This window comes from Leuresthes tenuis, unplaced genomic scaffold (assembly GCF_036924035.1).
Source record: "Leuresthes tenuis unplaced genomic scaffold, fLeuTen1.0.hap1 SCAF_1, whole genome shotgun sequence".
Lineage (NCBI taxonomy): Eukaryota > Metazoa > Chordata > Actinopteri > Atheriniformes > Atherinopsidae > Leuresthes > Leuresthes tenuis.
The window spans coordinates 9590969-9611375 of NW_027325355.1; the positions used below are offsets into that span (position 1 = coordinate 9590969).

At 46.3% G+C, this 20407-nt stretch overlaps 1 protein-coding gene, 25 non-coding genes and 28 pseudogenes across 26 annotated transcripts in view; 1 reads left to right on the forward strand and 53 right to left on the reverse strand.

Moving 5' to 3' along the window:
• The window catches only part of LOC140292462 (NLR family CARD domain-containing protein 3-like), a 596771-nt gene that overhangs the window by 186054 nt on the left and 390310 nt on the right, over positions 1-20407 (forward strand). The gene's annotated exons all lie outside the window — the stretch shown is intronic.
• On the reverse strand, positions 2-120 carry LOC140299191 (5S ribosomal RNA). The gene has a single exon (XR_011914708.1). It is a non-coding gene; the product is annotated as a 5S ribosomal RNA (ribosomal RNA).
• Positions 390-508, reverse strand: LOC140298109 (5S ribosomal RNA). The gene has a single exon (XR_011913786.1). It is a non-coding gene; the product is annotated as a 5S ribosomal RNA (ribosomal RNA).
• Positions 777-895, reverse strand: LOC140283028 (5S ribosomal RNA). Its single transcript, XR_011909966.1, has one exon. It is a non-coding gene; the product is annotated as a 5S ribosomal RNA (ribosomal RNA).
• Positions 1165-1283, reverse strand: LOC140272480 (5S ribosomal RNA; annotated as a pseudogene).
• LOC140268310 (5S ribosomal RNA) lies at positions 1553-1671 on the reverse strand. The gene has a single exon (XR_011907527.1). It is a non-coding gene; the product is annotated as a 5S ribosomal RNA (ribosomal RNA).
• Positions 1941-2059, reverse strand: LOC140289920 (5S ribosomal RNA). Its single transcript, XR_011912302.1, has one exon. It is a non-coding gene; the product is annotated as a 5S ribosomal RNA (ribosomal RNA).
• LOC140305129 (5S ribosomal RNA) lies at positions 2329-2447 on the reverse strand. The gene has a single exon (XR_011915339.1). It is a non-coding gene; the product is annotated as a 5S ribosomal RNA (ribosomal RNA).
• On the reverse strand, positions 2717-2835 carry LOC140290653 (5S ribosomal RNA; annotated as a pseudogene).
• LOC140288048 (5S ribosomal RNA) lies at positions 3105-3223 on the reverse strand (annotated as a pseudogene).
• On the reverse strand, positions 3493-3611 carry LOC140299239 (5S ribosomal RNA; annotated as a pseudogene).
• LOC140290654 (5S ribosomal RNA) lies at positions 3881-3999 on the reverse strand (annotated as a pseudogene).
• On the reverse strand, positions 4269-4387 carry LOC140291757 (5S ribosomal RNA; annotated as a pseudogene).
• Positions 4657-4775, reverse strand: LOC140290656 (5S ribosomal RNA; annotated as a pseudogene).
• Positions 5045-5163, reverse strand: LOC140288059 (5S ribosomal RNA; annotated as a pseudogene).
• Positions 5433-5551, reverse strand: LOC140298924 (5S ribosomal RNA). Its single transcript, XR_011914519.1, has one exon. It is a non-coding gene; the product is annotated as a 5S ribosomal RNA (ribosomal RNA).
• On the reverse strand, positions 5821-5939 carry LOC140299018 (5S ribosomal RNA). Its single transcript, XR_011914607.1, has one exon. It is a non-coding gene; the product is annotated as a 5S ribosomal RNA (ribosomal RNA).
• Positions 6209-6327, reverse strand: LOC140299814 (5S ribosomal RNA; annotated as a pseudogene).
• On the reverse strand, positions 6597-6715 carry LOC140298411 (5S ribosomal RNA). The gene has a single exon (XR_011914061.1). It is a non-coding gene; the product is annotated as a 5S ribosomal RNA (ribosomal RNA).
• On the reverse strand, positions 6985-7103 carry LOC140299491 (5S ribosomal RNA; annotated as a pseudogene).
• LOC140299403 (5S ribosomal RNA) lies at positions 7373-7491 on the reverse strand (annotated as a pseudogene).
• Positions 7761-7879, reverse strand: LOC140308808 (5S ribosomal RNA). The gene has a single exon (XR_011916348.1). It is a non-coding gene; the product is annotated as a 5S ribosomal RNA (ribosomal RNA).
• On the reverse strand, positions 8149-8267 carry LOC140317292 (5S ribosomal RNA; annotated as a pseudogene).
• LOC140277997 (5S ribosomal RNA) lies at positions 8530-8648 on the reverse strand. The gene has a single exon (XR_011909172.1). It is a non-coding gene; the product is annotated as a 5S ribosomal RNA (ribosomal RNA).
• Positions 8918-9036, reverse strand: LOC140297430 (5S ribosomal RNA). The gene has a single exon (XR_011913165.1). It is a non-coding gene; the product is annotated as a 5S ribosomal RNA (ribosomal RNA).
• Positions 9306-9424, reverse strand: LOC140299536 (5S ribosomal RNA). Its single transcript, XR_011914741.1, has one exon. It is a non-coding gene; the product is annotated as a 5S ribosomal RNA (ribosomal RNA).
• Positions 9694-9812, reverse strand: LOC140291941 (5S ribosomal RNA; annotated as a pseudogene).
• Positions 10082-10200, reverse strand: LOC140294613 (5S ribosomal RNA). The gene has a single exon (XR_011912800.1). It is a non-coding gene; the product is annotated as a 5S ribosomal RNA (ribosomal RNA).
• On the reverse strand, positions 10470-10578 carry LOC140290880 (5S ribosomal RNA; annotated as a pseudogene).
• On the reverse strand, positions 10848-10966 carry LOC140299297 (5S ribosomal RNA; annotated as a pseudogene).
• On the reverse strand, positions 11236-11354 carry LOC140282016 (5S ribosomal RNA; annotated as a pseudogene).
• Positions 11624-11742, reverse strand: LOC140296540 (5S ribosomal RNA). The gene has a single exon (XR_011912973.1). It is a non-coding gene; the product is annotated as a 5S ribosomal RNA (ribosomal RNA).
• Positions 12012-12130, reverse strand: LOC140299492 (5S ribosomal RNA; annotated as a pseudogene).
• Positions 12400-12518, reverse strand: LOC140299404 (5S ribosomal RNA; annotated as a pseudogene).
• On the reverse strand, positions 12788-12906 carry LOC140308929 (5S ribosomal RNA). The gene has a single exon (XR_011916349.1). It is a non-coding gene; the product is annotated as a 5S ribosomal RNA (ribosomal RNA).
• On the reverse strand, positions 13176-13294 carry LOC140317303 (5S ribosomal RNA; annotated as a pseudogene).
• On the reverse strand, positions 13557-13675 carry LOC140278062 (5S ribosomal RNA). The gene has a single exon (XR_011909175.1). It is a non-coding gene; the product is annotated as a 5S ribosomal RNA (ribosomal RNA).
• LOC140297431 (5S ribosomal RNA) lies at positions 13945-14063 on the reverse strand. The gene has a single exon (XR_011913166.1). It is a non-coding gene; the product is annotated as a 5S ribosomal RNA (ribosomal RNA).
• Positions 14333-14451, reverse strand: LOC140299549 (5S ribosomal RNA). Its single transcript, XR_011914744.1, has one exon. It is a non-coding gene; the product is annotated as a 5S ribosomal RNA (ribosomal RNA).
• Positions 14721-14839, reverse strand: LOC140291942 (5S ribosomal RNA; annotated as a pseudogene).
• LOC140294624 (5S ribosomal RNA) lies at positions 15109-15227 on the reverse strand. Its single transcript, XR_011912801.1, has one exon. It is a non-coding gene; the product is annotated as a 5S ribosomal RNA (ribosomal RNA).
• LOC140290882 (5S ribosomal RNA) lies at positions 15497-15605 on the reverse strand (annotated as a pseudogene).
• On the reverse strand, positions 15875-15993 carry LOC140299299 (5S ribosomal RNA; annotated as a pseudogene).
• On the reverse strand, positions 16263-16381 carry LOC140282018 (5S ribosomal RNA; annotated as a pseudogene).
• Positions 16651-16769, reverse strand: LOC140296552 (5S ribosomal RNA). Its single transcript, XR_011912974.1, has one exon. It is a non-coding gene; the product is annotated as a 5S ribosomal RNA (ribosomal RNA).
• Positions 17039-17157, reverse strand: LOC140306423 (5S ribosomal RNA; annotated as a pseudogene).
• Positions 17427-17545, reverse strand: LOC140298338 (5S ribosomal RNA). Its single transcript, XR_011913995.1, has one exon. It is a non-coding gene; the product is annotated as a 5S ribosomal RNA (ribosomal RNA).
• Positions 17815-17933, reverse strand: LOC140295251 (5S ribosomal RNA). The gene has a single exon (XR_011912852.1). It is a non-coding gene; the product is annotated as a 5S ribosomal RNA (ribosomal RNA).
• Positions 18203-18311, reverse strand: LOC140295963 (5S ribosomal RNA; annotated as a pseudogene).
• LOC140298296 (5S ribosomal RNA) lies at positions 18581-18699 on the reverse strand. The gene has a single exon (XR_011913956.1). It is a non-coding gene; the product is annotated as a 5S ribosomal RNA (ribosomal RNA).
• On the reverse strand, positions 18969-19087 carry LOC140299410 (5S ribosomal RNA; annotated as a pseudogene).
• On the reverse strand, positions 19357-19475 carry LOC140288809 (5S ribosomal RNA). Its single transcript, XR_011912195.1, has one exon. It is a non-coding gene; the product is annotated as a 5S ribosomal RNA (ribosomal RNA).
• On the reverse strand, positions 19745-19863 carry LOC140299718 (5S ribosomal RNA; annotated as a pseudogene).
• LOC140300104 (5S ribosomal RNA) lies at positions 20133-20251 on the reverse strand (annotated as a pseudogene).

The following is a 20407-nucleotide window of genomic DNA, read 5'->3' on the forward strand; positions in this document are numbered from 1 at the left end:
AAGCTTACAGCACCTGGTATTCCCAAGCGGTCTCCCATCCAAGTACTAACCAGGCCCAACCCTGCTTGGCTTCCGAGATCAGACGAGGTCGGGCATGTTCAGGGTGGTTTGGCCGTAAGCGACAATGTCTGTCACAAATGTGCATTATATAGGTACTGGAATCATAGAGTTCCTCTATGTAACCAGATAATTGCCAAGAAAGGCTGATATGTAGTGGGCATATCTTCATCCTTGATGTGATTACTACCTGTAGTTGAAACTGAGACTCTCAGATCACTTCGTGTCTGCCAACAAAGCAGCAGCAGCTGAAGATGACCAACTTCCTCATGTGTCACAGGGTGATCAGACGTTGCAACAAAAGACATGCACGTGGTAGAGAGAAGAGAAAAAGCTTACAGCACCTGGTATTCCCAAGCGGTCTCCCATCCAAGTACTAACCAGGCCCAACCCTGCTTGGCTTCCGAGATCAGACGAGGTCGGGCATGTTCAGGGTGGTGTGGCCGTAAGCAACAATGTCTGTGACAAATGTGCATTATATCGGTACTGGAATCATACGGTTCCTCTATGTAACCAGATAATTGCTGAGAAAGGCTGATGCGTATTAGGCACATCTTTTTCCCTGTCGTGATTATTCTCTCCAGCGGAAACTGAGACTCTCAGATCACTTTTGTCTGCCAACAAAGCAGCAGCAGCTGAAGATGACCAACTTCCTCATGTGTCACAGGGTGATCAGACGTTGCAACAAAAGACATGCAGGTGGTAGAGAGAAGAGAAAAAGCTTACAGCACCTGGTATTCCCAAGTAGTCTCCCACCCAAGTACTAACCAGGCCCAACCCTGCTTGGCTTCCGAGATCAGACGAGGTCGGGCATGTTCAGGGTGGTTTGGCCGTAAGCGACAATGTCTGTCACAAATGTGCATTATATAGGTACTGGAATCATAGAGTTCCTCTATGTAACCAGATAATTGCCAAGAAAGGCTGATATGTAGTGGGCATATCTTCATCCTTGATGTGATTACTACCTGTAGTTGAAACTGAGACTCTCAGATCACTTCGTGTCTGCCAACAAAGCAGCAGCAGCTGAAGATGACCAACTTCCTCATGTGTCACAGGGTGATCAGACGTTGCAACAAAAGACATGCAGGTGGTAGAGAGAAGAGAAAAAGCTAACAGCACCTGGTATTCCCAAGCGGTCTCCCATCCAAGTAATAACCAGGCCCAACCCTGCTTGGCTTCCGAGATCAGACGAGGTGGGGTATATTCAGGGTGGTGTGGCCGTAAGTAACAATGTGTGTAACAAATGTGCATTATATAGGTACTGGAATCATACGGTTCCTCTATGTAACCAGATAATTGCAGAGAAAGGCTGATATGTAGTGGGCACATCTTAATCCCTGATGTGAATATTACCTGCAGTTGAAACTGAGACTCTCCGATCACTTCGTGTCTGCCAACAATCCAGCAGAAGCTGAAGATGACCAACTTCCTCATGTGTCACAGGGTGATCAGACGTTGCAACAAAAGACATGTAGGTGGTAGAGAGAAGAGAAAAAGCTTACAGCACCTGGTATTCCCAAGTAGTCTCCCACCCAAGTACTAACCAGGCCCAACCCTGCTTGGCTTCCGAGATCAGACGAGGTCGGGCATATTCAGGGTGGTGTGGCCGTAAGCAACAACGTCTGTGACAAATGTGCATTATATAGGTACTGGAATCATACGGTTACACTATGTAACCAGATAATTGCCAAGAAAGGCTGATATGTAGTGGCCACATCTTCATCCCTGATGTGATTATTACCTGCAGTTGAAACTGAGACTCTCAGATCACTTCGTGTCTGCCAACAAAGCAGCAGCAGCTGAAGATGACCAACTTCCTCATGTGTCACAGGGTGATCAGACGTTGCAACAAAAGACATGCATGTGGTAGAGAGAAGAGAAAAACCTTACAGCACCTGGTATTCCCAAGCGGTCTCCCATCCAAGTACTAACCAGGCCCAACCCTGCTTGGCTTCCGAGATCAGACGAGGTCGGGCATGTTCAGGGTGGTGTGGCCGTAAGCAACAATGTCTGTGACAAATGTGCATTATATCGGTACTGGAATCATACAGTTCCTCTATGTAATCAGATAATTGCCGAGAAAGGCTAACTTGTAGTGGGCACATCTTCTTCCCTGACGTGATTATTATCTGCAGTTGAAACTTAGAATCTCAGATCACTTCGTGTCTGCCAACAAAGCAGCAGCAGCTGAAGATGACCAACTTCCTCATGTGTCACAGGGTCATCAAACGTTGCAACAAAAGACATGCAGGTGCTAGAGAGAAGAGAAAAAGCTTACAGCACCTGGTATTCCCAAGCGGTCTCCCATCCAAGTACTAACCAGGCCCAACCCTGCTTGGCTTCCGAGATCAGACGAGGTCGGGCATGTTCAGGGTGGTGTGGCCGTAAGAAACAATGTCTGTGACAAATGTGCATTATATCGGTACTGGAATCATACAGTTCCTCTATGTAACCAGATAATTGCCGAGAAAGGCTAACTTGTAGTGGGCACATCTTCTTCCCTGACGTGATTATTATCTGCAGTTGAAACTTAGAATCTCAGATCACTTCGTGTCTGCCAACAAAGCAGCAGCAGCTGAAGATGACCAACTTCCTCATGTGTCACAGGGTGATCAGACGTTGCAACAAAAGACATGTAGGTGGTAGAGAGAAGAGAAAAAGCTTACAGCAGCTGGTATTCCCAAGAAGTCTCCCATCCAAGTAATAACCAGGCCCAACCCTGCTTGGCTTCCGAGATCAGACGAGGTTGGGCATGTTCAGGGCGGTGTGGCCGTAAGCAACAATATCTGTGAACAATGTGCATTATATAGGTACTGGAATCATACGGTTCCTCTATGTAACCAGATAATTGCCGAGAAAGGCTGATATGTAGTGGGCATATCTTCATCCTTGATGTGATTACTACCTGTAGTTGAAACTGAGACTCTCAGATCACTTCGTGTCTGCCAACAAAGCAGCAGCAGCTGAAGATGACCAACTTCCTCATGTGTCACAGGGTGATCAGACGTTGCAACAAAAGACATGCAGGTGGTAGAGAGAAGAGAAAAAGCTTACAGCACCTGGTATTCCCAAGCGGTCTCCCATCCAAGTACTAATCAGGCCCAAACCTTCTTGGCTTCCGAGATCAGACGAGGTTGGGCATGTTCAGGGTAGTGTGGCCGTAAGCAACAACATCTGTGACAAATGTGCATTATATCGGTACTGGAATCATACAGTTCCTCTATGTAACCAGATAATTGCCGAGAAAGGCTAACTTGTAGTGGGCACATCTTCATCCCTGATGTGATTATTATCTGTAGTTGAAACTGAGACTCTCAGATCACTTTGTGTCTGCCAACAATCCAGCAGCAGCTGAAGATGACCAACTTCCTCATGTGTCACAGGGTGATCAGACGTTGCAACAAAAGACATGTAGGTGGTAGAGAGAAGAGAAAAAGCTTACAGCAGCTGGTATTCCCAAGAAGTCTCCCATCCAAGTACTAACCAGGCCCAACCCTGCTTGGCTTCCGAGATCAGACGAGGTCGGGCATGTTCAGGGTGGTGTGGCCGTAAGCAACAATGTCTGTGACAAATGTGCATTATATCGGTACTGGAATCATACAGTTCCTCTATGTAATCAGATAATTGCCGAGAAAGGCTAACTTGTAGTGGGCACATCTTCTTCCCTGACGTGATTATTATCTGCAGTTGAAACTTAGAATCTCATATCACTTCGTGTCTGCCAACAAAGCAGCAGCAGCTGAAGATGACCAACTTCCTCATGTGTCACAGGGTGATCAGACGTTGCAACAAAAGACATGTAGGTGGTAGAGAGAAGAGAAAAAGCTTACAGCAGCTGGTATTCCCAAGAAGTCTCCCATCCAAGTAATAACCAGGCCCAACCCTGCTTGGCTTCCGAGATCAGACGAGGTTGGGCATGTTCAGGGCGGTGTGGCCGTAAGCAACAATATCTGTGAACAATGTGCATTATATAGGTACTGGAATCATACGGTTCCTCTATGTAACCAGATAATTGCCGAGAAAGGCTGATATGTAGTGGGCATATCTTCATCCTTGATGTGATTACTACCTGTAGTTGAAACTGAGACTCTCAGATCACTTCGTGTCTGCCAACAAAGCAGCAGCAGCTGAAGATGACCAACTTCCTCATGTGTCACAGGGTGATCAGACGTTGCAACAAAAGACATGCAGGTGGTAGAGAGAAGAGAAAAAGCTTACAGCACCTGGTATTCCCAAGCAGTCTCCCATCCAAGTACTAATCAGGCCCAAACCTTCTTGGCTTCCGAGATCAGACGAGGTTGGGCATGTTCAGGGTAGTGTGGCCGTAAGCAACAACATCTGTGACAAATGTGCATTATATCGGTACTGGAATCATACAGTTCCTCTATGTAACCAGATAATTGCCGAGAAAGGCTAACTTGTAGTGGGCACATCTTCATCCCTGATGTGATTATTATCTGTAGTTGAAACTGAGACTCTCAGATCACTTTGTGTCTGCCAACAATCCAGCAGCAGCTGAAGATGACCAACTTCCTCATGTGTCACAGGGTGATCAGACGTTGCAACAAAAGACATGTAGGTGGTAGAGAGAAGAGAAAAAGCTTACAGCAGCTGGTATTCCCAAGAAGTCTCCCATCCAAGTAATAACCAGGCCCAACCCTGCTTGGCTTCCGAGATCAGACGAGGTTGGGCATGTTCAGGGCGGTGTGGCCGTAAGCAACAATGTCTGTGAACAATGTGCATTATATAGGTACTGGAATCATACGGTTCCTCTATGTAACCAGATAATTGCCGAGAAAGGCTGATGCGTATTGGGCACATCTTCTTCCCTGTCGTGATTATTCTCTCCAGCGGAAACTGAGACTCTCAGATCACTTCGTGTCTGCCAACAAAGCAGCAGCAGCTGAAGATGACCAACTTCCTCATGTGTCACAGGGTGATCAGACGTTGCAACAAAAGACATGCAGGTGGTAGAGAGAAGAGAAAAAGCTTACAGCACCTGGTATTCCCAAGCGGTCTCCCATCCAAGTACTAATCAGGCCCAAACCTTCTTGGCTTCCGAGATCAGACGAGGTTGGGCATGTTCAGGGTAGTGTGGCCGTAAGCAACAACATCTGTGACAAATGTGCATTATATCGGTACTGGAATCATACAGTTCCTCTATGTAACCAGATAATTGCCGAGAAAGGCTAACTTGTAGTGGGCACATCTTCATCCCTGATGTGATTATTATCTGTAGTCGAAACTGAGACTCTCAGATCACTTTGTGTCTGCCAACAATCCAGCAGCAGCTGAAGATGACCAACTTCCTCATGTGTCACAGGGTGATCAGACGTTGCAACAAAAGACATGTAGGTGGTAGAGAGAAGAAAAATAGCTTACAGCACCTGGTATTCCCAAGCAGTCTCCCATCCAAGTACTAACAAGGCCCAACCCTGCTTGGCTTCCGAGATCAGACGAGGTCGGGCATGTTCAGGGTGGTGTGGCCGTAAGCAACAACGTCTGTGACAAATGTGCATTATATCGTTACTGGAATCATACAGTTCCTCTATGTAATCAGATAATTGCCGAGAAAGGCTGATGCGTATTGGGCACATCTTCTTCCCTGTCGTGATTATTCTCTCCAGCGGAAACTGAGACTCTCAGATCACTTCGTGTCTGCCAACATAGCAGCAGCAGCTGAAGATGACCAACTTACTCATGTGTCACAGGGTGATCAGACGTTGCAACAAAAGACATGCAGGTGCTAGAGAGAAGAGAAAAAGCTTACAGCACCTGGTATTCCCAAGTAGTCTCCCATCCAAGTACTAACCAGGCCCAACCCTGCTTGGCTTCCGAGATCAGACGAGGTCGGGTATTTTCAGGGTGGTGTGGCTGTAAGCAACAATGTCTGTGACAAATGTGCATTATATAGGTACTGGAATCATACAGTTCCTCGATGTAACCAGATAATTGCAGAGAAAGGCTGATGCGTATTGGGCACATCTTCTTCCCTGTCGTGATTATTCTCTCCAGTGGAAACTGAGACTCTCAGATCACTTCGTGTCTGCCAACAAAGCAGCAGCAGCTGAAGATGACCAACTTCCTCATGTGTCACAGGGTGATCAGACGTTGCAACAAAAGACATGCAGGTGGTAGAGAGAAGAGAAAAAGCTTACAGCACCTGGTATTCCTAAGCAGTCTCCCATCCAAGTACTAACCAGGCCCAACCCTGCTTGGCTTCTGAGATCAGACGAGGTCGGGCATGTTCAGGGTGGTGTGGCCGTAAGCAACAATGTCTGTGACAAATGTGCATTATATCGGTACTGGAATCATAGAATTCCTCTATGTAACCATATAATTGCAGAGAAAGGCTAACTTGTAGTGGGCACATCTTCATCCCTGATGTGATTATTATCTGTAGTTGAAAAAGAGAATCTCAGATCACTTAGTGTCTGCCAACAAAGCAGCAGCAGCTGAAGATGACCAACTTCCTCATGTGTCACAGGGTGATCAGACGTTGCAACAAAAGACATGCATGTGGTAGAGAGAAGAGAAAAAGCTTACAGCACCTGGTATTCCCAAGTAGTCTCCCATCCAAGTACTAACCAGGCCCAACCCTGCTTGGCTTCCGAGATCAGACGAGGTTGGGCATATTCAGGGTGGTGTGGCCGTAAGCAACAATATCTGTGAACAATGTGCATTATATAGGTACTGCAATCATACGGTTACACTATGTAACCAGATAATTGCCGAGAAAGGCTAACTTGCAGCTGGCAAATCTTCATCCTTGATGTGATTATTATCTGTAGTTGAAACTGAGAATCTCAGATCACTTTGTGTCTGCCAACAAAGCAGCAGCAGCTGAAGATGACCAACTTCCTCATGTGTCACAGGGTGATCAGACGTTGCAACAAAAGACATGCAGGTGGAAGAGAGAAGAGAAATAGCTTACAGCACCTGGTATTCCCAAGCGGTCTCCCATCCAAGTACTAACTAGGCCCAACCCTGCTTGGTTTCCAAGATCAGACGAGGTCTGGTATATTCAGGGTGGTTTGGCCGTAAGCGACAATGTCTGTGACAAATGTGCATTATATAGGTACTGGAATCATACAGTTCCTCTATGTAACCAGATAATTGCCGAGAAAGGCTGATGCGTATTGGGCACATCTTCTTCCCTGTCGTGATTATTCTCTCCAGCGGAAACTGAGACTCTCAGATCACTTCGTGTCTGCCAACAAAGCAGCAGCAGCTGAAGATGACCAACTTCCTCATGTGTCACAGGGTGATCAGACGTTGCAACAAAAGACATGCAGGTGGTAGAGAGAAGAGAAAAAGCTTACAGCACCTGGTATTCCCAAGTAGTCTCCCATCCAAGTACTAACCATGCCCAACCCTGCTTGGCTTCCGAGATCAGACGAGGTCGGGTATGTTCAGGGTGGTGTGGCCGTAGGCAACAATATCTGTGAACAATGTGCATTATATAGGTACTGGAATCATACGGTTCCTCTATGTAACCAGATAATTGCCGAGAAAGGCTGATATGTAGTGGGCATATCTTCATCCCTGATGTGATTATTACCTGCAGTTGAAACTGAGACTCTCAGATCACTTCGTGTCTGCCAACAAAGCAGCAGCAGCTGAAGATGACCAACTTCCTCATGTGTCACAGGGTGATCAGACGTTGCAACAAAAGACATTTAGATGGTAGAGAGAAGAAAAAAAGCTTACAGCACCTGGTATTCCCAAGTAGTCTCCCATCCAAGTACTAACCAGGCCCAACCCTGCTTGGCTTCCGAGATCAGACGAGGTCGGGCATGTTCAGGGTGGTGTGGCCGTAAGCAACAATGTCTGTGACAAATGTGCATTATATAGATACTGGAATCATACGGTTACACTATGTAACCAGATAATTGCCGAGAATGGCTGATATGTAGTGGGCACATCTTCATCCCTGATGTGATTATTACCTGCAGTTGAAACTTAGAATCTCAGATCACTTCGTGTCTGCCAACAAAGCAGCAGCAGCTGAAGATGACCAACTTCCTCATGTGTCACAGGGTGATCAGACGTTGAAACAAAAGACATGCAGGTGGTAGAGAGAAGAGAAAAAGCTTACAGCACCTGGTATTCCAAAGCAGTCAACCATCCAAGTACTAACCAGGCCCAACCCTGCTTGGCTTCGGAGATCAGACGAGGTCGGGGATATTCAGGGTGGTGTGGCCGTAAGCAACAATATCTGTGAACAATGTGCATTATATAGGTACTGGAATCATACGGTTACTCTATGTAACCAGATAATTGCCGAGAAAGGCTGATATGTAGTGGGCACATCTTCATCCCTGATGTGATTATTATCTGTAGTTGAAACTGAGACTCTCAGATCACTTCGTGTCTGCCAACAAAGCAGCAGCAGCTGAAGATGACCAACTTCCTCATGTGTCACAGGGTGATCAGACGTTGCAACAAAAGACATGTAGGTGGTAGAGTAAAAGCTTACAGCACCTGGTATTCCCAAGTAGTCTCCTATCCAAGTACTAACCAGGCCCAACCCTGCTTGGCTTCCGAGATCAGACGAGGTCGGGCATGTTCAGGGTGGTTTGGCCATAAGCGACAATGTCTGTGACAAATGTGCATTATATAGGTACTGGAATCATACAGTTCCTCTATGTAACCAGATAATTGCCGAGAAAGGCTGATATGTAGTGGGCATATCTTCATCCTTGATGTGATTACTACCTGTAGTTGAAACTGAGACTCTCAGATCACTTCGTGTCTGCCAACAAAGCAGCAGCAGCTGAAGATGACCAACTTCCTCATGTGTCACAGGGTGATCAGACGTTGCAACAAAAGACATGCAGGTGGTAGAGAGAAGAGAAAAAGCTTACAGCACCTGGTATTCCAAAGCAGTCTCCCATCCAAGTACTAACCAGGCCCAACCCTGCTTGGCTTCCGAGATCAGACGAGGTCGGGCATATTCAGGGTGGTGTGGCCGTAAGCAACAATATCTGTGAACAATGTGCATTATATAGGTACTGGAATCATACGGTTACTCTATGTAACCAGATAATTGCAGAGAAAGGCTGATATGTAGTGGGCACATCTTCATCCCTGATGTGATTATTATCTGCAGTTGAAACTGAGACTCTAAGATCACTTCGTGTCTGCCAACAAAGCAGCAGCAGCTGAAGATGACCAACTTCCTCATGTGTCACAGGGTGATCAGACGTTGCAACAAAAGACATGCAGGTGGTAGAGAGAAGAGAAAAAGCTTACAGCACCTGGTATTCCCAAGCGGTCCCCCATCCAAGTACTAACCAGGCCCAACCCTGCTTGGCTTCCGAGATCAGACGAGGTCGGGCATGTTCAGGGTGGTGTGGCCGTAAGCAACAATGTCTGTGACAAATGTGCATTATATCGGTACTGGAATCATACAGTTCCTCTATGTAATCAGATAATTGCCGAGAAAGGCTAACTTGTAGTGGGCACATCTTCTTCCCTGACGTGATTATTATCTGCAGTTGAAACTTAGAATCTCAGATCACTTCGTGTCTGCCAACAAAGCAGCAGCAGCTGAAGATGACCAACTTCCTCATGTGTCACAGGGTGATCAGACGTTGCAACAAAAGACATGTAGGTGGTAGAGAGAAGAGAAAAAGCTTACAACAGCTGGTATTCCCAAGAAGTCTCCCATCCAAGTAATAACCAGGCCCAACCCTGCTTGGCTTCCGAGATCAGACGAGGTTGGGCATGTTCAGGGTGGTGTGGCCGTAAGCAACAATATCTGTGAACAATGTGCATTATATAGGTACTGGAATCATACGGTTCCTCTATGTAACCAGATAATTGCCGAGAAAGGCTGATATGTAGTGGGCATATCTTCATCCTTGATGTGATTACTACCTGTAGTTGAAACTGAGACTCTCAGATCACTTCGTGTCTGCCAACAAAGCAGCAGCAGCTGAAGATGACCAACTTCCTCATGTGTCACAGGGTGATCAGACGTTGCAACAAAAAACATGCAGGGGGTAGTGAGAAGAGAAAAAGCTTACAGCACCTGGTATTCCCAAGCAGTCTCCCATCCAAGTACTAACCAGGCCCAACCCTGCTTGGCTTCCGAGATCAGATGAGGTTGGGTATATTCAGGGTGGTGTGGCCGTAAGCAACAATGTCTGTGACAAATGTGCATTATATAGGTACTGGAATCATACAGTTCCTCGATGTAACCAGATAATTGCAGAGAAAGGCTGATGCGTATTGGGCAAATCTTCTTCCCTGTCGTGATTATTCTCTCCAGTGGAAACTGAGACTCTCAGATCACTTCGTGTCTGCCAACAAAGCAGCAGCAGCTGAAGATGACCAACTTCCTCATGTGTCACAGGGTCATCAAACGTTGCAACAAAAGACATGCAGGTGCTAGAGAGAAGAGAAAAAGCTTACAGCACCTGGTATTCCCAAGTAGTCTCTCATCCAAGTACTAACCAGGCCCAACCCTGCTTGGCTTCCGAGATCGGGCATATTCAGGGTGGTGTGGCCGTAAGCAACAATATCTGTGAACAATGTGCATTATATAGGTACTGGAATCATAGAATTCCTCTATGTAACCATATAATTGCAGAGAAAGGCTAACTTGTAGTGGGCACATCTTCATCCCTGATGTGATTATTATCTGTAGTTGAAAAAGAGAATCTCAGATCACTTAGTGTCTGCCAACAAAGCAGCAGCAGCTGAAGATGACCAACTTCCTCATGTGTCACAGGGTGATCAGACGTTGCAACAAAAGACATGCAGGTGGTAGAGAGAAGAGAAAAAGCTTACAGCACCTGGTATTCCCAAGCGGTCTCCCATCCAAGTAATAACCAGGCCCAACACTGCTTGGCTTCCGAGGTCAGACGAGGTCGGGCACATTCAGGGTGGTGTGGCCGTAAGCAACAATGTCTGTAACAAATGTGCATTATATAGGTACTGGAATCATACAGTTCCTCTATGTAACCAGATAATTGCCGAGAAAGGCTAACTTGTAGTGGGCACATCTTCATCCCTGTCGTGATTATTCTCTCCAGCGGAAACTGAGACTCTCAGATCACTTCGTGTCTGCCAACAAAGCAGCAGCAGCTGAAGATGACCAACTTCCTCATGTGTCACAGGGTGATCAGACGTTGCAACAAAAGACATGCAGGTGGTAGAGAGAAGAGAAAAAGCTTACAGCACCTGGTATTCCCAAGCGGTCTCCCATCCAAGTACTAACCAGGCCCAAACCTTCTTGGCTTCCGAGATCAGACGAGGTTGGGCATGTTCAGGGTAGTGTGGCCGTAAGCATCAACATCTGTGACAAATGTGCATTATATCGGTACTGGAATCATACAGTTCCTCTATGTAACCAGATAATTGCCGAGAAAGGCTAACTTGTAGTGGGCACATCTTCATCCCTGATGTGATTATTATCTGTAGTTGAAACTGAGACTCTCAGATCACTTTGTGTCTGCCAACAATCCAGCAGCAGCTGAAGATGACCAACTTCCTCATGTGTCACAGGGTGATCAGACGTTGCAACAAAAGACATGCAGGTGGTAGAGAGAAGAGAAAAACCTTACAGCACCTGGTATTCCCAAGCGGTCTCCCATCCAAGTACTAACCAGGCCCAAACCTGCTTGGCTTCCGAGATCAGACGAGGTCGGGTATGTTCAGGATGGTTTGGCCGTAAGCAACAATATCTGTGAACAATGTGCATTATATAGGTCCTGGAATCATACGGTTCCTCTATGTAACCAGATAATTGCCAAGAACGGCTGATATGTAGTGGGCATATCTTCATCCTTGATGTGATTACTACCTGTAGTTGAAACTGAGACTCTCAGATCACTTCGTGTCTGCCAACAAAGCAGCAGCAGCTGAAGATGACCAACTTCCTCATGTGTCACAGGGTGATCAGACGTTGCAACAAAAGACATGCAGGTGGTAGAGAGAAGAGAAAAAGCTTACAGCACCTGGTATTCCCAAGCGGTCTCCCATCCAAGTACTAACTAGGCCCAACCCTGCTTGGTTTCCAAGATCAGACGAGGTCTGGTATATTCAGGGTGGTTTGGCCGTAAGCGACAATGTCTGTGACAAATGTGCATTATATAGGTACTGGAATCATACAGTTCCTCTATGTAACCAGATAATTGCCGAGAAAGGCTGATGCGTATTGGGCACATCTTCTTCCCTGTCGTGATTATTCTCTCCAGCGGAAACTGAGACTCTCAGATCACTTCGTGTCTGCCAACAAAGCAGCAGCAGCTGAAGATGACCAACTTCCTCATGTGTCACAGGGTGATCAGACGTTGCAACAAAAGACATGCAGGTGGTAGAGAGAAGAGAAAAAGCTTACAGCACCTGGTATTCCCAAGTAGTCTCCCATCCAAGTACTAACCATGCCCAACCCTGCTTGGCTTCCGAGATCAGACGAGGTCGGGTATGTTCAGGGTGGTGTGGCCGTAGGCAACAATATCTGTGAACAATGTGCATTATATAGGTACTGGAATCATACGGTTCCTCTATGTAACCAGATAATTGCCGAGAAAGGCTGATATGTAGTGGGCATATCTTCATCCCTGATGTGATTATTACCTGCAGTTGAAACTGAGACTCTCAGATCACTTCGTGTCTGCCAACAAAGCAGCAGCAGCTGAAGATGACCAACTTCCTCATGTGTCACAGGGTGATCAGACGTTGCAACAAAAGACATTTAGATGGTAGAGAGAAGAAAAAAAGCTTACAGCACCTGGTATTCCCAAGTAGTCTCCCATCCAAGTACTAACCAGGCCCAACCCTGCTTGGCTTCCGAGATCAGACGAGGTCGGGCATGTTCAGGGTGGTGTGGCCGTAAGCAACAATGTCTGTGACAAATGTGCATTATATAGATACTGGAATCATACGGTTACACTATGTAACCAGATAATTGCCGAGAATGGCTGATATGTAGTGGGCACATCTTCATCCCTGATGTGATTATTACCTGCAGTTGAAACTGAGACTCTCAGATCACTTCGTGTCTGCCAACAAAGCAGCAGCAGCTGAAGATGACCAACTTCCTCATGTGTCACAGGGTGATCAGACGTTGAAACAAAAGACATGCAGGTGGTAGAGAGAAGAGAAAAAGCTTACAGCACCTGGTATTCCAAAGCAGTCAACCATCCAAGTACTAACCAGGCCCAACCCTGCTTGGCTTCGGAGATCAGACGAGGTCGGGGATATTCAGGGTGGTGTGGCCGTAAGCAACAATATCTGTGAACAATGTGCATTATATAGGTACTGGAATCATACGGTTACTCTATGTAACCAGATAATTGCCGAGAAAGGCTGATATGTAGTGGGCACATCTTCATCCCTGATGTGATTATTATCTGTAGTTGAAACTGAGACTCTCAGATCACTTCGTGTCTGCCAACAAAGCAGCAGCAGCTGAAGATGACCAACTTCCTCATGTGTCACAGGGTGATCAGACGTTGCAACAAAAGACATGTAGGTGGTAGAGTAAAAGCTTACAGCACCTGGTATTCCCAAGTAGTCTCCTATCCAAGTACTAACCAGGCCCAACCCTGCTTGGCTTCCGAGATCAGACGAGGTCGGGCATGTTCAGGGTGGTTTGGCCATAAGCGACAATGTCTGTGACAAATGTGCATTATATAGGTACTGGAATCATACAGTTCCTCTATGTAACCAGATAATTGCCGAGAAAGGCTGATATGTAGTGGGCATATCTTCATCCTTGATGTGATTACTACCTGTAGTTGAAACTGAGACTCTCAGATCACTTCGTGTCTGCCAACAAAGCAGCAGCAGCTGAAGATGACCAACTTCCTCATGTGTCACAGGGTGATCAGACGTTGCAACAAAAGACATGCAGGTGGTAGAGAGAAGAGAAAAAGCTTACAGCACCTGGTATTCCAAAGCAGTCTCCCATCCAAGTACTAACCAGGCCCAACCCTGCTTGGCTTCCGAGATCAGACGAGGTCGGGCATATTCAGGGTGGTGTGGCCGTAAGCAACAATATCTGTGAACAATGTGCATTATATAGGTACTGGAATCATACGGTTACTCTATGTAACCAGATAATTGCAGAGAAAGGCTGATATGTAGTGGGCACATCTTCATCCCTGATGTGATTATTATCTGCAGTTGAAACTGAGACTCTAAGATCACTTCGTGTCTGCCAACAAAGCAGCAGCAGCTGAAGATGACCAACTTCCTCATGTGTCACAGGGTGATCAGACGTTGCAACAAAAGACATGCAGGTGGTAGAGAGAAGAGAAAAAGCTTACAGCACCTGGTATTCCCAAGCGGTCCCCCATCCAAGTACTAACCAGGCCCAACCCTGCTTGGCTTCCGAGATCAGACGAGGTCGGGCATGTTCAGGGTGGTGTGGCCGTAAGCAACAATGTCTGTGACAAATGTGCATTATATCGGTACTGGAATCATACAGTTCCTCTATGTAATCAGATAATTGCCGAGAAAGGCTAACTTGTAGTGGGCACATCTTCTTCCCTGACGTGATTATTATCTGCAGTTGAAACTTAGAATCTCAGATCACTTCGTGTCTGCCAACAAAGCAGCAGCAGCTGAAGATGACCAACTTCCTCATGTGTCACAGGGTGATCAGACGTTGCAACAAAAGACATGTAGGTGGTAGAGAGAAGAGAAAAAGCTTACAACAGCTGGTATTCCCAAGAAGTCTCCCATCCAAGTAATAACCAGGCCCAACCCTGCTTGGCTTCCGAGATCAGACGAGGTTGGGCATGTTCAGGGTGGTGTGGCCGTAAGCAACAATATCTGTGAACAATGTGCATTATATAGGTACTGGAATCATACGGTTCCTCTATGTAACCAGATAATTGCCGAGAAAGGCTGATATGTAGTGGGCATATCTTCATCCTTGATGTGATTACTACCTGTAGTTGAAACTGAGACTCTCAGATCACTTCGTGTCTGCCAACAAAGCAGCAGCAGCTGAAGATGACCAACTTCCTCATGTGTCACAGGGTGATCAGACGTTGCAACAAAAAACATGCAGGGGGTAGTGAGAAGAGAAAAAGCTTACAGCACCTGGTATTCCCAAGCAGTCTCCCATCCAAGTACTAACCAGGCCCAACCCTGCTTGGCTTCCGAGATCAGATGAGGTTGGGTATATTCAGGGTGGTGTGGCCGTAAGCAACAATGTCTGTGACAAATGTGCATTATATAGGTACTGGAATCATACAGTTCCTCGATGTAACCAGATAATTGCAGAGAAAGGCTGATGCGTATTGGGCAAATCTTCTTCCCTGTCGTGATTATTCTCTCCAGTGGAAACTGAGACTCTCAGATCACTTCGTGTCTGCCAACAAAGCAGCAGCAGCTGAAGATGACCAACTTCCTCATGTGTCACAGGGTCATCAAACGTTGCAACAAAAGACATGCAGGTGCTAGAGAGAAGAGAAAAAGCTTACAGCACCTGGTATTCCCAAGTAGTCTCTCATCCAAGTACTAACCAGGCCCAACCCTGCTTGGCTTCCGAGATCGGGCATATTCAGGGTGGTGTGGCCGTAAGCAACAATATCTGTGAACAATGTGCATTATATAGGTACTGGAATCATAGAATTCCTCTATGTAACCATATAATTGCAGAGAAAGGCTAACTTGTAGTGGGCACATCTTCATCCCTGATGTGATTATTATCTGTAGTTGAAAAAGAGAATCTCAGATCACTTAGTGTCTGCCAACAAAGCAGCAGCAGCTGAAGATGACCAACTTCCTCATGTGTCACAGGGTGATCAGACGTTGCAACAAAAGACATGCAGGTGGTAGAGAGAAGAGAAAAAGCTTACAGCACCTGGTATTCCCAAGCGGTCTCCCATCCAAGTAATAACCAGGCCCAACACTGCTTGGCTTCCGAGGTCAGACGAGGTCGGGCACATTCAGGGTGGTGTGGCCGTAAGCAACAATGTCTGTAACAAATGTGCATTATATAGGTACTGGAATCATACAGTTCCTCTATGTAACCAGATAATTGCCGAGAAAGGCTAACTTGTAGTGGGCACATCTTCATCCCTGTCGTGATTATTCTCTCCAGCGGAAACTGAGACTCTCAGATCACTTCGTGTCTGCCAACAAAGCAGCAGCAGCTGAAGATGACCAACTTCCTCATGTGTCACAGGGTGATCAGACGTTGCAACAAAAGACATGCAGGTGGTAGAGAGAAGAGAAAAAGCTTACAGCACCTGGTATTCCCAAGCGGTCTCCCATCCAAGTACTAACCAGGCCCAAACCTTCTTGGCTTCCGAGATCAGACGAGGTTGGGCATGTTCAGGGTAGTGTGGCCGTAAGCATCAACATCTGTGACAAATGTGCATTATATCGGTACTGGAATCATACAGTTCCTCTATGTAACCAGATAATTGCCGAGAAAGGCTAACTTGTAGTGGGCACATCTTCATCCCTGATGTGATTATTATCTGTAGTTGAAACTGAGACTCTCAGATCACTTTGTGTCTGCCAACAATCCAGCAGCAGCTGAAGATGACCAACTTCCTCATGTGTCACAGGGTGATCAGACGTTGCAACAAAAGACATGCAGGTGGTAGAGAGAAGAGAAAAACCTTACAGCACCTGGTATTCCCAAGCGGTCTCCCATCCAAGTACTAACCAGGCCCAAACCTGCTTGGCTTCCGAGATCAGACGAGGTCGGGTATGTTCAGGATGGTTTGGCCGTAAGCAACAATATCTGTGAACAATGTGCATTATATAGGTCCTGGAATCATACGGTTCCTCTATGTAACCAGATAATTGCCAAGAACGGCTGATATGTAGTGGGCATATCTTCATCCTTGATGTGATTACTACCTGTAGTTGAAACTGAGACTCTCAGATCACTTCGTGTCTGCCAACAAAGCAGCAGCAGCTGAAGATGACCAACTTCCTCATGTGTCACAGGGTGATCAGACGTTGCAACAAAAGACATGCAGGTGGTAGAGAGAAGAGAAAAAGCTAACAGCACCTGGTATTCCCAAGCGGTCTCCCATCCAAGTAATAACCAGGCCCAACCCTGCTTGGCTTCCAAGATCAGACGAGGTGGGGTATATTCAGGGTGGTGTGGCCGTAAGCAACAATGTCTGTAACAAATGTGCATTATATAGGTACTGGAATCATACAGTTCCTCTATGTAACCAGATAATTGCCGAGAAAGGCTGATATGTAATGGGCACATCTTCTTCCCTGTCGTGATTATTCTCTCCAGCGGAAACTGAGACTCTCAGATCCCTTCGTGTCTGCCAACAAAGCAGCAGCAGCTGAAGATGACCAACTTCCTCATGTGTCACAGGGTGATCAGACGTTGCAACAAAAGACATGCAGGTGGTAGAGAGAAGAGAAAAAGCTTACAGCACCTGGTATTCCCAAGCAGTCTCCCATCCAAGTACTAACCAGGCCCAACCATGCTTGGCTTCCGAGATCAGACGAGGTCGGGTATGTTCAGGATGGTTTGGCCGTAAGCAACAATATCTGTGAACAATGTGCATTATATAGGTACTGGAATCATACGGTTCCTCTATGTAACCAGATAATTGCCAAGAACGGCTGATATGTAGTGGGCACATCTTCATCCCTGATGTGATTATTACCTGCAGTTGAAACTGAGACTCTCAGATCACTTCGTGTCTGCCAACAAAGCAGCAGCAGCTGAAGATGACCAACTTCCTCATATGTCACAGGGTGATCAGACGTTGCAACAAAAGACATGCAGGTGGTAGAGAGAAGAGAAAAAGCTTACAGCACCTGGTATTCCCAAGCGGTCTCCCATCCAAGTACTAACCAGGCCCAACCCTGCTTGGCTTCCAAGATCAGACGAGGTGGGGTATATTCAGGGTGGTGTGGCCGTAAGCAACAATGTCTGTAACAAATGTGCATTATATAGGTACTGGAATCATACGGTTACACTATGTAAACAGATAATTGCAGAGAAAGGCTAACTTGTAGTGGGCACATCTTCATCCCTGATGTGATTATTATCTGCAGTTGAAACTGAGACTCTCAGATCACTTCGTGTCTGCCAACAAAGCAGCAGCAGCTGAAAATGACCAACTTCCTCATGTGTCACAGGGTGATCAGACGTTGCAACAAAAGACATGCATGTGGTAGAGAGAAGAGAAAAAGCTTACAGCACCTCGTATTCCCAAGCAGTCTCCCATCCAAGTACTAAACAGGCCCAACCCTGCTTGGCTTCCGAGATCAGGTATGTTCAGGGTGGTGTGGTCGTAAGCAACAATGTCTGTGACAAATGTGCATTATATAGGCACTGGAATCATACAGTTCCTCTATGTAACCAGATAATTGCAGAGAAAGAATGATATGTAGTGGGCACATCTTAATCCCTGATGTGATTATTACCTGCAGTTGAAACTGAGACTCTCAGATCACTTTGTGTCTGCCAACAAAGCAGCAGCAGCTGAAGATGACCAACTTCCTCATATGTCACAGGGTGATCAGACGTTGCAACAAAAGACATGCAGGTGGTAGAGAGAAGAGAAATAGCTTACAGCACCTGGTATTCCCAAGCGGTCTCCCATCCAAGTACTAACCAGGCCCAACCCTGCTTGGCTTCCAAGATCAGAGGAGGTGGGGTATATTCAGGGTGGTGTGGCCGTAAGCAACAATGTCTGTAACAAATGTGCATTATATAGGTACTGGAATCATACAGTTCCTCTATGTAACCAGATAATTGCCGAGAAAGGCTGATATGTAATGGGCACATCTTCTTCCCTGTCGTGATTATTCTCTCCAGCGGAAACTGAGACTCTCAGATCCCTTCGTGTCTGCCAACAAAGCAGCAGCAGCTGAAGATGACCAACTTCCTCATGTGTCACAGGGTGATCAGACGTTGCAACAAAAGACATGCAGGTGGTAGAGAGAAGAGAAAAAGCTTACAGCACCTGGTATTCCCAAGCAGTCTCCCATCCAAGTACTAACCAGGCCCAACCATGCTTGGCTTCCGAGATCAGACGAGGTCGGGCATGTTCAGGATGGTTTGGCCGTAAGCAACAATATCTGTGAACAATGTGCATTATATAGGTACTGGAATCATACGGTTCCTCTATGTAACCAGATAATTGCCAAGAACGGCTGATATGTAGTGGGCATATCTTCATCCTTGATGTGATTACTACCTGTAGTTGAAACTGAGACTCTCAGATCACTTCGTGTCTGCCAACAAAGCAGCAGCAGCTGAAGATGACCAACTTCCTCATGTGTCACAGGGTGATCAGACGTTGCAACAAAAGACATGCAGGTGGTAGAGAAAAGAGAAATAGCTTACAGCACCTGGTATTCCCAAGCGGTCTCCCATCCAAGTACTAACCAGGCCCAACCCTGCTTGGCTTCCGAGATCAGACGAGGTCGGGTATATTCAGGGTGGTGTGGCCGTAAGCAACAATATCTGTGAACAATGTGCATTATATAGGTACTGGAATCATACAATTCTTCTGTGTAACTAGATAATTGTCGAGAAAGGCTGATATGTAGTGGGCACATCTTCATCCCTGATGTGATTATTATCTGCAGTTGAAACTGAGACTCTCAGATCACTTCGTGTCTGCCAACAAAGCAGCAGCAGCTGAAAATGACCAACTTCCTCATGTGTCACAGGGTGATCAGACGTTGCAACAAAAGACATGCATGTGGTAGAGAGAAGAGAAAAAGCTTACAGCACCTCGTATTCCCAAGCAGTCTCCCATCCAAGTACTAAACAGGCCCAACCCTGCTTGGCTTCCGAGATCAGACGAGGTCGGGCATGTTCAGGGTGGTGTGGCCGTAAGCAACAATATCTGTGACAAATGTGCATTATATAGGTACTGGAATCATACAGTTCCTCTACGTAACCAGATAATTGCCGAGAAAGGCTAACTTGTAGTGGGCACATCTTCATCCCTGATGTGATTATTATCTGTAGTTGAAACTGAGACTCTCAGATCACTTCGTGTCTGCCAACAAAGCAGCAGCAGCTGAAGATGACCAACTTCCTCATGTGTCACAGGGTGATCAGACGTTGCAACAAAAGACATGCAGGTGGGAGAGAGAAGAGAAAAAGCTTACAGCACCTGGTATTCCCAAGCAGTCTCCCATCCAAGTACTAACCAGGCCAAACCCTGCTTGGCTTCCGAGATCAGACGAGGTCGGGCATGTTCAGGGTGGTGTGGCTATAAGCAACAATATCTGTGACAAATGTGCATTATATAGGTACTGGAATCATACAGTTCCTCTATGTAACCAGATAATTGCCGAGAAAGGCTAACTTGTAGTGGGCACATCTTCATCCCTGATGTGATTATTATCTGTAGTTGAAACTGAGACTCTCAGATCA